The 13,952-nt window shown below is 43.1% G+C and overlaps 1 protein-coding gene across 4 annotated transcripts in view; it reads right to left on the reverse strand.

Annotated features, from left to right (window-relative positions):
• dbn1 (drebrin 1) overlaps window positions 1–13,952 on the reverse strand; it is a 75,820-nt gene that overhangs the window by 16,880 nt on the left and 44,988 nt on the right. The gene's annotated exons all lie outside the window — the stretch shown is intronic.

Raw genomic sequence — 13,952 nt, forward strand, 5'->3', positions numbered from 1 at the left:
GAAAGAGAGCGTGTGTCAATCAGACAGAAGTTTCTCCCCCATGAACTTTACAGTATACAGTATGCTATACTAGCAGCTCTGAGAGGCTGAACAAAGGCACAGTGGTACTTTGAGCTAAACGCTAACATCAACATGCTAATATTCACACAGTGTCAATGGTAACATGCTGATGTTTAACAGGTATAAAGTTTATCATTTTCAATATTTCACTTTAGAGTGTCAGTATGCTAACATTTGCTACAGTAGAGCAGAGGCTCATGGGAAATACTGTATTATTTGTGGAAGTACTTTGTCATAAACCAAAGTAAACTTCAAACTTGAAGTACCGTACAAATTACAAAAAATAAAAAAAATACCAAAAACTGTAAAACTATTACTACTGATTGGTCAAAACAAGACATTTGACAAAATGATGAAATGATTAAATAACTTGCCAATTAGTAAATGTTAGCACGCTAACACATTTAACTGGTATGGTGAACATGGCAGGCATTAGCATTGTCACTGTATATTAGCATTTAGCTCAATGCACTGCAGCTGTGCCTCAGAGTTGCTAACATGACTCTTGTTTTCACAATACTTATACACGTTTACATATTTAGCAGGCAGTACAGTACGTACATTCAACCATTACTGTAGCTAGCATATGAACAAGAGAAATGATCATAAACTGTATTAAACCCCATTTATGTTCAATGCTACAGAAGAAGAGTTTAGAAGACCTTTATTTCCACATATCTCATGCTGTAACATCCGCGCTGTCTGCGTTTGACCTCAGTTTCTGTCTCCATCATTATCTTTGTAACGTCTCTTCTATTTCAACCCTCTCTGCGGTGAACTTCCTCACACATTAGCAGTATTTCAGATTGTATTGTCCGTAAACACTACAGAGACTAGAAAAACCCAACCATGCTGCTTTAGACTCTATTTGCTGAAAACACATATTAACTGATAATCCTCAGAAAGCACAGCAGCAGCAGCTGAGAAAAGTAACAGAGGCTGACCCCTGTCATCACCAAACAAGTGTTACGAACCTCTTTAGGATGACTGATAGAGCTGCGTTATCTGCTCAAGTGTGCGTAAAGCAGATTACTTGGCGTGATTAATGACTGTGAGAAAGTCTCTGCCATGACATAATCGTCCCTTAGTCTCAGACTAAGTCTAACCATTTAACAAGTCTAAATCCCCAAAACAGCCCTCTGAAGAAGTGACAACCGGACAGAATGTCGCCACTTTCCAGCCTCAAACTTTCACTTCTCTAAATGTGTGGACCAAACACATACACTCACACACTAAAAAAACCAAAACAAACAAAACAAACAATTTTCTCTCAGTCTGACCTCACTTGCCCTCTACATCATTATCTTTGCCTTGCACAATTACTTTCACCCACAGTGCATGCAGACACATGAGGTACGTGCTCACTGCATTATATAAAATCAATTATCAAGAAATCAAATCCCACACACATCATATACCGACACATATGTCCGCCTCTGACCTCTTTGGCTGAGGATAAATGAAAGTGACAGAGATTGCAGTTAAGCAGACGCCTCCAGATTAAAACTGTGTGACCTTCTGTTGTGACCCTGCTGAAAAATCCATTAACCTGTGGGTCAGAATAAATTTACTGCAAAAGAACAACAAGGCTAAAAGTCTGTAGCCTCACCATTAATCTTGTGAGGCTGTTTATGGATCTTTAAATCTTCATGACTATTGGGGTACAAATGTATGGAATGTAAATGAAATTAAAATGTTTAACTCATGACCTTTTTCTAGGACATTTCAGACTCAGCAGGCTCAGCTTCGCACTGTCAAACTTCAGCTTTCATCAGTTTAACCTCAACTAACGTAAAGTAGAATAAAATGCGAATGCTTGATCATCTCGAAATTGCAGAACTTGAGTAAATGCATTCATTTACGTTCCATCATCTGGTGGGTCAGCTGAAGTTAAACATCAACATGTGCTTCCAGCTACTACAAAAGACTTCTGTTCAGTCAATCAAAGTCAATTTTCTGCAACAGGATGTGTGTGAATGAAAATCTGGGAACTAAACCTCCTTCAGGATGAGTAAACGGTATTCACAGTGTTCTCTATGATGACAACTGACTTTCCATCAAATTGGGAGAAGCTCTGGAAGCTGAAAACCAACAGGAGGAGACAGTGATCAAAATGGATTTTTCCACATATTAAATGCTTGCTAGGATTGAGGTTAGAGAAATTACCCTTTAATCTATCAGGGTTTAAAAAGGAGATTATAAACTGGAGAGCAGAGCACTGTAGATTATTGAAGATTATTATTACAAAAAAAACCAAACCAAAAAACACCATATAAAACTCTTCACCAAACTCTCAATCAGCACAAAAGCTCCAAGCTTCTTCCAATGATTGCATGTATGTATGAATGTAGTAGGTGTAGATGTGTCCAAAGCCGTCACTTATATGCATCTTCTGATAAACTACAGCTTTGGACATTTGTTTAAACATCTTTAAACGACCTTTGCTGAGAAAGTCTCGGGAGGAGACTGGTGTTAGGATGCATGTCGTCTCGGGCCAACGATGGTTTCTCTGGCTCAGAGGCAACCTGTGGTATTTCACAGAAGTCAGCAGCTTCATTGTAAAGATTTTGGGAACCAGGACAACCTGTATGTAGATCACTATGCAGCTAAACATAATGGCCATTCCAGAAGGTTTCTTTCTGTGCGTTCAGTCAGACTCTGGGACGGGCATCTGAAGTGACTCATATTTATTTGGAAAGCTGTACGAGGCTCAGCTTGTCCTGTTATATGCTGCTTTGCATGAGCTCTTGTGTTCCCAACCAAATCTCTACAACGAAGTTGGTGAGTACAAAGTCACCATGCCACATCAAGTCACAATGTCCACATTTATGGAAAATAAGCCTGGTTGAAGAATACTCGAAATTCTTTTCAAAACAAAAGGTGCTGAATCAAAGTGCAACTGGAAAAAATCCTGAATCCAGAAAAACTGCATGTTACTCAACTCATAATGACCATTTTGGGCTTCATTTTGACAGGGAGTGCTGCCGGGAAGCGAGCGGGAAAAGACGGGGAATGATGTGCAACAAAGATTCCCCTTGAATAAAGTGGTTTTGGGATCAATCAGGTCTGGAGACTCTCTGGAAGGAACTGACCATCGATGGGCTCATCTGAAAGCTAAATACCTTCAAGGGTTTTATTTTTTTTATGTTTATATTCTCCGCTACAGCAACGTCACTTCCTCGCAACCCAACAACAGCAATTTGAGAGACATTTATCTGTGTTTTGGTCCATTTTAAAAAGGCTGTGGTTACCAGCTCATGTGTTCAACCAATCAAAGTTCAAAGTTCCTTTTGAGTGCTGGGAGAGAACAAAGTGTTATTGCAATGATACATGGCTCTTAAACAGCTGAGCCTGACAGAGCTGTGAGGCTTTGTACTTTTAAATAATTGTACAAATTGTGAACCTGAGTTGCTTGTTAAAGAAGTGATATATTGAGGATAACAAGATTGTGTCTTTCACATCTGCATGTGTCTGTGTGTGTGTCTGTGTTTGTGCATGTGTGTGTGTGTGTGTGTGTGTGTGTGCCGGTTATTACCAGCCTGGCTCAGTCCAGATGACCTCATGCTGTTACAGCCTGAAGCTTTAGTCTGGTCTCCGTCTGACTTTCTGCTGACCTCACCTCAAATCCCCCTCTCTGCTTCTGCCGAGTCATTCTCTGCTACCAAAACCTTTATCTCCTCCTCCCTCTATTTCCACGCCGGACTGAGTACTTCTCTTAACATCATCAAAAAAAAAAAAAAAAAAAAAAAAAAAAAATCTGGTCTTCAATCAGCTTCATTTATCCCTCCCCCTTTTTCCATCAGCCTGGCTTTCCTCAAAGAAACTTTTACAATCATACCAGGATGTAATCAGTCATAGGGGAGGCTCCTGCAGCGGCAGTAAACAACCCAGAATGCACTGCAGCAATAGCACATTAGGCTGTTTGAACTTCTTACAAGTTGAAGTCGGGAGTCCAAACATGCAAGAAAAGGAACAACATGAACCACTCAACAAAAAACCTCAACCTTAAAGCTACTCTAAGTAAGGTATTCCATTATCAGGAAGCTATCAGAAAGAAACAAATGGACGGTTCTGACTGAACAACCATTTCCACCCCATATGCAATGGACACGTTGTTCCTTACTCCAGTATACAGGACGAGCCTCAGAGAAAACTTGGCAGCCAGAAATATTTCTAAATGTTATTGTTCTGAATGATATTTCAGAAGTGCTTGAGTGGTGGATGAAGAAACATCACTTTCACTTTCCATCAGCATGGGAGATGAGCATTTTTGGGTGAACTGATCCTTTGAATACAGCAATTCTGAGGTATGTGTACTTTACATTTATATATCTATATCTATATATAGATATAGATATATAGATAGCCAAATACACAAAGAGAGCAAAAGCCAGGGATTAAAAAGATGACAGATAATACAGACAACATGTGGGTAAAAGGATGGAAGAAAAGGGGATGATAAAGAAAATGTATTTAAGATTGAGAGAGTGATAGAAAGAGAGAGAGCGAGAGGAGGAGGTCTATAAATAATTCTCTTTAAAGCAGACAGCTGTTTATTATTCATATAAAGCCCTCGTGACCTAGAAACAGCTCTGTGTGAGTGTGTGTGTGTGTGTGTGTGTGTGAGAGCACAGCTGGACATGTGAGAGAAGGATGAGAGGAAGGAGCAGCAAAAAAGAAAAAAAAACGAGGTGAAAACAAGAAAAAATGATAGAAAAGAGGAAACAGAAGAGGATGAAAAAGTACTATACAGGAATGTAATTCTGAGGTACTTCACTGGAGTATTTCTATTTTCTGCTGCTTCATACTAGTACTCCCTAGTGATTCAGAGGGGAAACATTTGAATTTTTTGGGTTACTTTTTTATCAAAATAATTCAACTTTACATCATGTGTGATATTAAACAATTATCAAAAACTGTTGCCAATTAATTTCACGTCAGTCGCCTAATACTTGTATAAACTGTTTGCTGTTCATGTATTTTATCAGCTCTGAGTATGTTTTGTGTGTACGTCTTCATGTGTAAAGATGCAGACTATCCACACATCTGAACAGTTTAAAGAGGTCACAGCTGAAATGTTCACTATGGAAACGAGGTGAGTCATGAGCTACAGTCCGGCCTTCAACACATCTCGACCCAACTGAGCAGCTACATGAAAATACTGAGAAAAATACTACGTGTGTGTGTGTGTATATATATAAACTAATTTGTGCGTGCATGTGTGTGTGTGTGAGTGTGTACCCACGCTACCTTTGATGTTCACAAGAATCACAGTACTGCTTTTAACTGGAGGCGGCACAACAGCTTTCCTCTCTAATGTGCTCTTCACTGTAGGAGGCTGTGTGTGTGCATGCGTGTGTGTGTGTGTGTGTGTGTGTGTGGCTTCTATATAACTGACTGCTTTATTATCCGTGTTCAGGTTTCTGTGTAGTTCTGTCATTTTTTAGTGCTACAAAGATGTTAGCGTGATGTTAACATTTATTTTTCATCGATTAGAGTCAGCAAAACCCTGTTCTGTACTGTCACCTACATATGAGCGCTAATTAAAGTGCAGCAGTGCTAACAGTGACAGCAAAGCACTCAGGGACTCAATCAAGATCAGTAAAGTCTCACCTCAGCTAAAATTAGCCAATTAAACACTGTACTGTATTTATTTATTTTTATTATTTTAATTCCTCTCCTCAGTCTTTCTCCTGCTGTTACACTTTGTGATGCAGCACACATGAAGCAAACTGGATTTTCTCATCCCTCCCAGTCCATTAAAACAACAGGTTTCTTAACAGAATCAGAGGGGAGGAACACGTTGAATCTCAGCCACAGGAACAGGATGGACCGGGACTCAATAAACACATCTGTGAGACAGTCTCAACAAAAACAGGACAATGTAAACTTTACATCTGCTCTCCCCCCTTTAGAAACAAAACCCACCCTGCAGTGAGAACAGCACTGAACTGGCAGCTCGAAGCAGACAGAAAAGCAATGTGGCCTGATGAGAGGAATCTAAACAGGTAAGACTACAACAACCTTCTGCTGCTCTGTTTCTGTTATTCTGTCCACTTCCTGCATGTAGGATCAGCAGCGCACGGCACTGACTTTAGAGCTGTTAAAAAAGGAGGCTGTCGAGATAAACCGCCCCACACACCCTGAGGGGAGTGTCACCATGGCGACCGAGCAACATCCCCCATCGTTATCTCGGCAACAGCAGTTTGTGACCTGAGGGGAGCGACGACGTGAGGAACACACACACACACACACACACCCACAAACCAGGTGAAGACCAGCATGCATAGAGTAAGAGTGTCTGTGTGAGTGTGTGTGGACTCGCTTCACATCCTCAGAAAGATCTGCAGACCTGATAGCAGGAGTGTAAGGACACACAGTGGTGTCATGTCACAATACAAACACGAAACAACACATGATGTTGTGCTGAAAAATGGACGGCTGTATCACCTGAATCTTATCTAGCAGGGCACATCATTTAGCTAAAGAGCTGAAATGAAGTTTTCCACACGGCAGGATGCAGCGTCAGCTTTAGTGTGGATTGCTTCATATAAACATCAAAGAGTTCTGTCACGGTGCTTTCACTGACCCGGCCTGCAGGACACAGGTCTGCAGCTACACACGGCCTGCAGATGGCGCTGCTGCTGTTGCCTGCTGCAGAGCTTCAGTGAAGCAGCTCATCGCTGGAAACACTTCTGTACCAGTGCTAAATGACGCCAAGGTTTCAGTGTGGAAGCAGCCCCTTATTGTCAACCCAAAAAGCCTTACCCTTGAGCAATGTAAATATGCTCAGAGGACGTGGCTGTGGCTATTTCCTGGAAGCATTACGTAAAAGAGCAGACACCAGGAAACAGCCACACTCTGACAAAAGGTCTCAGTTTCTGCTTCCTACTTGGCTCAAAATGGAAGCACTGCAGCCTTAAACTGTGTGACTAACATTAGCTTGTTTTGAGCAGCGCAGGCGGTGACTGACACGATGACATGATACGTCTTCTGTGATTGGTCAGTATTGCAAAGCCGTTCACTCAAACAGAGTCGGCTGCCGCTGATACCACTCAGAGCCTTTGACACTTCCTGTACATGCTGAACTGCAGCCAGTACGTCAAAAAATATCGCAGAGGCTGACTGTGGGCTTCCAGACTTCATGCACCAGAGGCAGACGGTACATTCAGTGCTTGTTAGCTGGTGGATGCTGTTCCTGCTGCCTGTGAAGTCAGTGAGACTCACCAAGCCACTCACTTTGACAGTTAGACTATCTGTAATACATGTTGGTGCTCATACTGGCCTCCATTCATTTCTTATTTCTGCTGCTGTCATACAGTTATGTGTTCACAGATTTTTTTTTTTATTTACTGTAAAAATAATACAAAAAAATTATCACAATTATCTCTTTTTCTTTAAGCTTTCGGTATGAAATTAGAGTTTATATGACAGTGTCAGTGTTTAGACTGGTTCCCTATACACCTCACTTTCAGATACTTTCTGCCACGAGCTACTAAATCTGTTCAGCAACACAACATTTCAGTCAGTACCAGAAAAGTTTGACGGCCTAGCTTGTGCTGTGGCATGCTAATGGCGCTAACGTAGCTCTTTTCTGTACTGGTTATTATTTTGGAGTTTGCCCACAAAGAAGGCAAATGTATGAGAATGGGAAGGACAACCCGTCTGCAATTTCGAAGAGTCCACGGTAAATGAATGCAATGAAATGTAAAATTATACGAAGGCTCATTTTGGGAACAAGTAGCTGTTTGACCGAGAATAATGCGGCATCCTTTTTGAAGTGAGCACTTATAAGAACAAGACAGAGTCAGTGATGCGGATATAACCGCCCTAATGACATTAAATCACTATAAAAGACTTAGTAATTTGTGTGTTTATTGAATCAGTTTTACATTCTAAAGCTCAAAGCCTGTAAGGACTGCACCGGCTGCCATGACAACCCGTTGGAAATTGGCCTAATTTGCCAATTTGTAGAGGTTTGAGAAGTACTGTGAGAACCAAGGCAATAAAGCTGTGAGAGTTTAAGGTTCAGATCCCCTCAAGGCTCGCGCCAGGAAGTGAAAAATGAAAAACGTCTTCAGCTCATTCTACTTTCAGGCCTCTTGGACACACGTCACCAGACAGCTGATGTTATGAAGAGTGCCAGAAAGCTTTTTGCTGCTGCTGTCAGCCTTCCTACTGACTCACTGAAGACAACACACAAGAGAGCAGCCGACTAGAGAAGAAACAGCAGATCAAGTCAAGTCAGCAGTTCACTATGAGACACTAATGGAGTGAATTAGAGAGAGATGTGAAGCTCGCTGCCGTCGTCCCGTCATCCATCCAACAATCTGTAATGTTTCCGGATCAAAAGAAGGCAGTTCTGCAGCAGCATGCGACTGATAAACTGCGGCAGTAATAGTTTTTAAGCTGTTACACACATTTTTTGCATAGAAGTGACAGTGAGCATGAAATGAATCTTGTGTAGTAAAACCAAACCCACTATGGTAAACTGTTCAACAGCAGCAAAAGTGAGTGTGAAAAGAGATCAGAAACAGACACGGCAGCAGCGGGTACAATGTTTCTCTCGGCTATTTGTCTGATTTCAAAAGCCAAGCACGCTTTGTTCCCCAGCACAAATCCAATATTTATCCCCGGATTCGAGAGTTATGGATTCATCTTGGGTTTTTAATGACCAGAGGGCAAAGAAAAATATGTGCGGTCATAGAAAGACTCGAGACAGACAAAGAGCTGCGAAGACAGAAGCAGGCAGACGGAGAACATTGAGAAGTATGGAGGATGATTAAGCACGTCTGCAATGACTGTTATTCCTGTGGTCGGATAACGTAGCGTGATTTATTGGGCAAGAAACCTACGTGGTGACTTAAGGCAAAAGAAATGAGGAATACAGACATGAGGATGGAGAATTATGGGTAATGTTTCAGAGGACGTGGAGGAGGGAGTTGGGGAACAGCCGTGACTCGTGTTCCTGTCCGGTCTGGGAATGTAAGAATCTGCACGCCGATCCGATGAGTAAGAGTGTGAGTGGTGTGATGGGAAAACAGGACGAGTAATCTGTAGCCAAGCTAGCACCACCACAAGAGCAGGGTCAGGATCAGCCATCATTTTTCAAAGCTTAACTCACGAGTCAGACACCACGATCACTTCTGTGCTCTCTGTCCGCTCTGTAAAGTCTATTTCTACACTGAAGTGTTTCTAAGAATGAACCTGGGTAATATAAGCCTTCCGGACCAGTACAGAAGGGTGAGCCACCAGATGTTCTGGATCTTTTGTTCTCCGTGTTTACAATGAGACGACGGACATCTCAACTTTTAAGCCTCTAAACTATACCAAAAAATCAGCGCCTGTGTCCATGTGTCCCAAGATGGCAGCGATGGCATGCTCATCAGGAGCTGCTCGGGATTCAGTGTCTTACAGTGCCTTATGGACAGCAGGGATTAGAGCCTGATAATGTAGTTACATGTTTAGCATATTAGCTTGTTTGCATCGGAACAAGCTAACATCGGCGTTTTAACTTTACTCATACATGTTGAGAACAAATTCTGACCTGCATGTGGCACAAGAGAAAAGATTAGAAGACCTATGATTCATCCATTAAGATGTATTAATATTTAATGTGCATCCATTCAGCAGATGTTGAAAGTGTTTTGCACTAATCAGTTGGTGATGTCTCCATAAAGATAAACCAAAGTAGTCCGAATCGTGATCATGACGTGAGCCAACATTACGACACAAACAGTGTCAGAGAAAACAAAAAGACAAACAGAGGAGTGTTTCTCGTCAGCGAGTCAAGAGGAGGAAAGAGGGAGAAGGAGGAGGACAAAAGGATGGCTTGAGTCTGCATGTGTCTGGGCCTGCATTAAATTATAATGAAGGGGAGAAGAAGTCTCGGTAATGGCTTCCCTCGAGTGTTTCATCCCTGCACTGGTGTCTGGTGCAGAGAGAGGTGGAGGGGAGGGTGAAAGTTAACATGATATTACAATTATTCAGAGGTAAGAGGGAAAAATGAAATAATTCAAACCACTTCCAGCCAAAATAACATCATATACCACAGCAAATGGAGCAGTTTGTTTTAACTTTAGTCACTTCGTTGGTCCTGGTTCATATTCTGCGTTTGGCCGATAAGCTCAACCTTCATCATCACTGCGGCCCGGTGCTTAACAACGTGAACGTGACAATAATGCAGCAAACAAAAAGAAGCAAAACTGTGAAAATATTTAAAGTTCTCTCAACACAAGCAGCTGGACGAGAACTTTCACTCAAACAGAACTGAAACTGAGCATCTGGTGATACCTGACACTGTAAATCTGTTTAAATATATTCAAAGAACATTTCTTTCCATGTTTTTTCCTTATAAGCACACACACACAGAGCCAGACAGGCAGGTTATCCAGCGTCCAAACACAATCGACGTCCGACACACACGGAGAAACAGAGGCTGGTGTTTCAGAGGAACACAAATCTACACCCAAACCATAAGGACACACAAGGCCCAAATGCTGCAGCAAGCCCCCCCAAACGACTATACTGTCCATGATCCACGATGAAGATGTCAGCATCTGCGGAAGTTTTGTCCGTCTGTGTGTTATAACGATGAAAACTCTCTCTTTGAATGTATATTCAAAAACAAAACTTCCGTGTCTGTTTACAAGCCTGGAGACTGAGAGCCTGAGACTTGTTGGATGCAACGACGAGTTCATGTCCTTTATCCAGAGTTTGTTTTGTCTCCCATCACGCTTCCCTGCCATCATCCTGCACAGCTAATAATGGATCCACCAGATGGGAAGCGAAGTTATCGTGCCAAACCAGCGGCTGCTGAGGCCGCAGAATTACTGAGGGAACATTTTCCATCGATAGTCAAGAATTTGGTGAGCTCGTCTTACAGCCTGTCTCCATGTTTGGCAGCGCCTGTGCTCTTTGTAGTGTTGAGATTGGCGAAAGGCTGACTTGCCAAAGTTTTTTTCAAAGGCATAGTGCCTAGATCAGCAGCTGCTTTGTGTTGCCTGAAAGAGCTTCAGCAACAGCAGAAAATATGAATCTAATGTGAAGAGCTTGAGGTCACCTTGTTAAGAAGAAGTTGAGTTTCCGACAAAGGGAAGTTGAAACTGGAAAGATTTTTCTGAGTTGTGATATGTCTCATGACCAAACCTCAGCGGTGGTGAGTCAGTGGCAGATAAACTAAATCCAATAAGATGATGTACAATATTCTGAAATATGTAAGTACAAGTACAAATTTAAATGCATGACTTTAACTTGCAGCAGAGTATTTGTACACGCTCTACACCTCTGCTGAACCTTAAATCAAAATATTTCCAGGCCTCTGCACTAAACTGAAATGAAACCAACACAAATAAAACAGAGAAGTTAGATGTAAGTTTTACAAATCAAGTGACACTGAAAAAAAGGAAATTAGCTTTGGTCCCTAAACAATAGGTTTCATTTCTCTTTTGGGCCCCAGGCTGAGAACATCCCTGATGTGATCCTACTTTAACAAAAAGCAGAGAAACAAGATAACTGAATAGAGATGAGGAACATAAAAGAACTGTGGAGCACAGTAAGGATCTGTAATCCAGGACTGTTCAGTTCCCATCAGCCAGGACAGACGAGGAGATAACAACAAGACTGGACATAAACAACAACAACATAATAATCAGCGTTTAGCTGTTAAAAGAGCTCCAGATTTGTGTTTATCGTCCTCTCCAGGCAGAAGTTCATTTTGTTTGTCCTAGAAGTCATCAAACGCTGCCATTGTGGAGCGAGACAAAGTGTCACAGGAGGACAGGACAGTCAAAACAGCCTCAGCTGTGGCCCAAAGTCTGTCACTGTGACTTAGTCAGCATGATGGGATTTTTGTCTTGTTCCAGGCCCCTAGGACACATCACACACACACACACACACACACACACACACACACACACACACACACACACACATCACAGTCTCATCCTGGGTGCTCACACACTCACCCTAATCAGCTCTCCGGGGACGAGAATGAGAGTTTAGGATTGTGAGTCCCAGGACTCAGAGGTCTGATTGAACACTGAGTCAGCAAGAGACTCAACAGTTACACAACTACACACACACACACACACACACACACACACACACACACACACACACACACCCCTCACTGTTTCTCTGACTGTGTGACAGAGGCATTGTTTCACCCTCAGTCGACTCATTGTGTCCTCTACCCTGAAAAATGCAAAAGTGCCTCGGGGAGAAGTGGGGATGTGGGTCCATTATTCCAGAAAGGGTCGAAACATCCTGACAGATGAGTTGAAATTCCCTACTTAAGATTCACTCGAGGCTGAGTACGAGTACGAGTCTGTCTCTTTACACACCGGACGGCAGTCGATATGTGCAGCCTGCGTACAGGTAGACAAGATGAAGGGATGTTTGTGCTGCAGAGTCACTAATGAAAAACAGTTTGTGTTGTGTTGGGAACATATAGCAGTGATGAACACAAGTCTGCTGTGTGAAGACACACAAAGGTGGACACACAGGCTCAAACTGAAGCCACACGAGGAAAGCACTTCAGCGTGACGTCTTTGTCCCCGTGGACCAGCACCTGCTTGGTCCTCCTGCAGACCGCTGATTGGCCGATCAGCTGATTAAATAAATAAATTAATCTCACAAACAATGACTCTTTTTAAACGAGCACCCCCCTCATACTTGAAGATACAATTTGGGTGTGAAATTACCACACGAGTTTAGAATCAGACTTTCCCACTTTGTTTTTGATCTTTTGAAATGTGCCACTGGCAGGTCACTCCTGTCTGGACTCTGTGTGGAGGCCACAGCCACTTTCACAGCCCTGCTTTGTGTGCTAGACGGGTCACAATGGACTTCCTGTGGCTGTGGAGCCGCCGTCTCCTCCGCACCAATCAGAGCTCAGCACCGGCCAGCACAGCGTCCAGCACAATGTTGGGCCGTTGCCATGTGAGCAGCGGACGAGAGTAAACAGGAGGGGAAAACAGAAAATGTTTGGACGGGCGAGGGGACGTTTGACTGGGACCTGATGGTCTGCAGAGATAGTCCAGGCCTCTGAGAACAAACCGACAAGCTGAAACTGATAAATGACCGGCGTGTCTTTTGTTTGTACTTAGAATGAAAACGCAAGCACGTTTGAGCATTTCTAATCACCTTTCCTTTCCAACAAGGTGCCACTCGGGGACCAGTGACCTCCTCCCCGAACGTGCTGCGTTACCTGCCTTCGACTCTCATACTGAAAGGTCACAGCGGACCAACCCTGCGGCTGTTAGCGCAGGAATCCGACCACTCGTGGGCCACAGTGCGGCACCTAAATTTCACATATCATTCCTGACATTCCTGCTGAGTTTTCCTGGTCAGTGAATGTCTCTTAGGCCTCCCTTTACGTCTGTTCCAGGCTCATCTGGCTGCTTGTAGAAGCCTAAAACAGAGGCTGCTGTGTCGCCAAGACAGGTCCACACACACACACACACACACACACACACACACACCTCTTGTGAGCTGCGATCGAACACTCTCTGGTGGTTGGGCGTTGTGGGCTGTCGGACAGCGAAGCCTTTCATCCCGCCTGCCTCTTTCTCTCTCTCTCACACACACACCCTCAGTCTCTCGGCCGTCTTTTCATTCTCTCCCTCTCTCTCTCTCTATTTAAGACACACACACTCCATTTTCTTCCCTCTCTACATCTCCATCTCATGCTCACCCCCCTCCCCCCCGGGCCTCACTTTTTCTCCCTTCATCTAATTTCCGGTGTGAATGCGAGGACGGACGGCGACGAGCCAAAGTGAAGCACACATCACAATATCACACGCACAAATCACACATAAATAACCACACACACACACACACACACCGAGTACGCTGGTGATGAATGTGAAGTAGGTCAGATGACATGTGGC

Source organism: Scatophagus argus, chromosome 14 (assembly GCF_020382885.2).
Source record: "Scatophagus argus isolate fScaArg1 chromosome 14, fScaArg1.pri, whole genome shotgun sequence".
NCBI classification, from domain to species: Eukaryota; Metazoa; Chordata; class Actinopteri; family Scatophagidae; genus Scatophagus; species Scatophagus argus.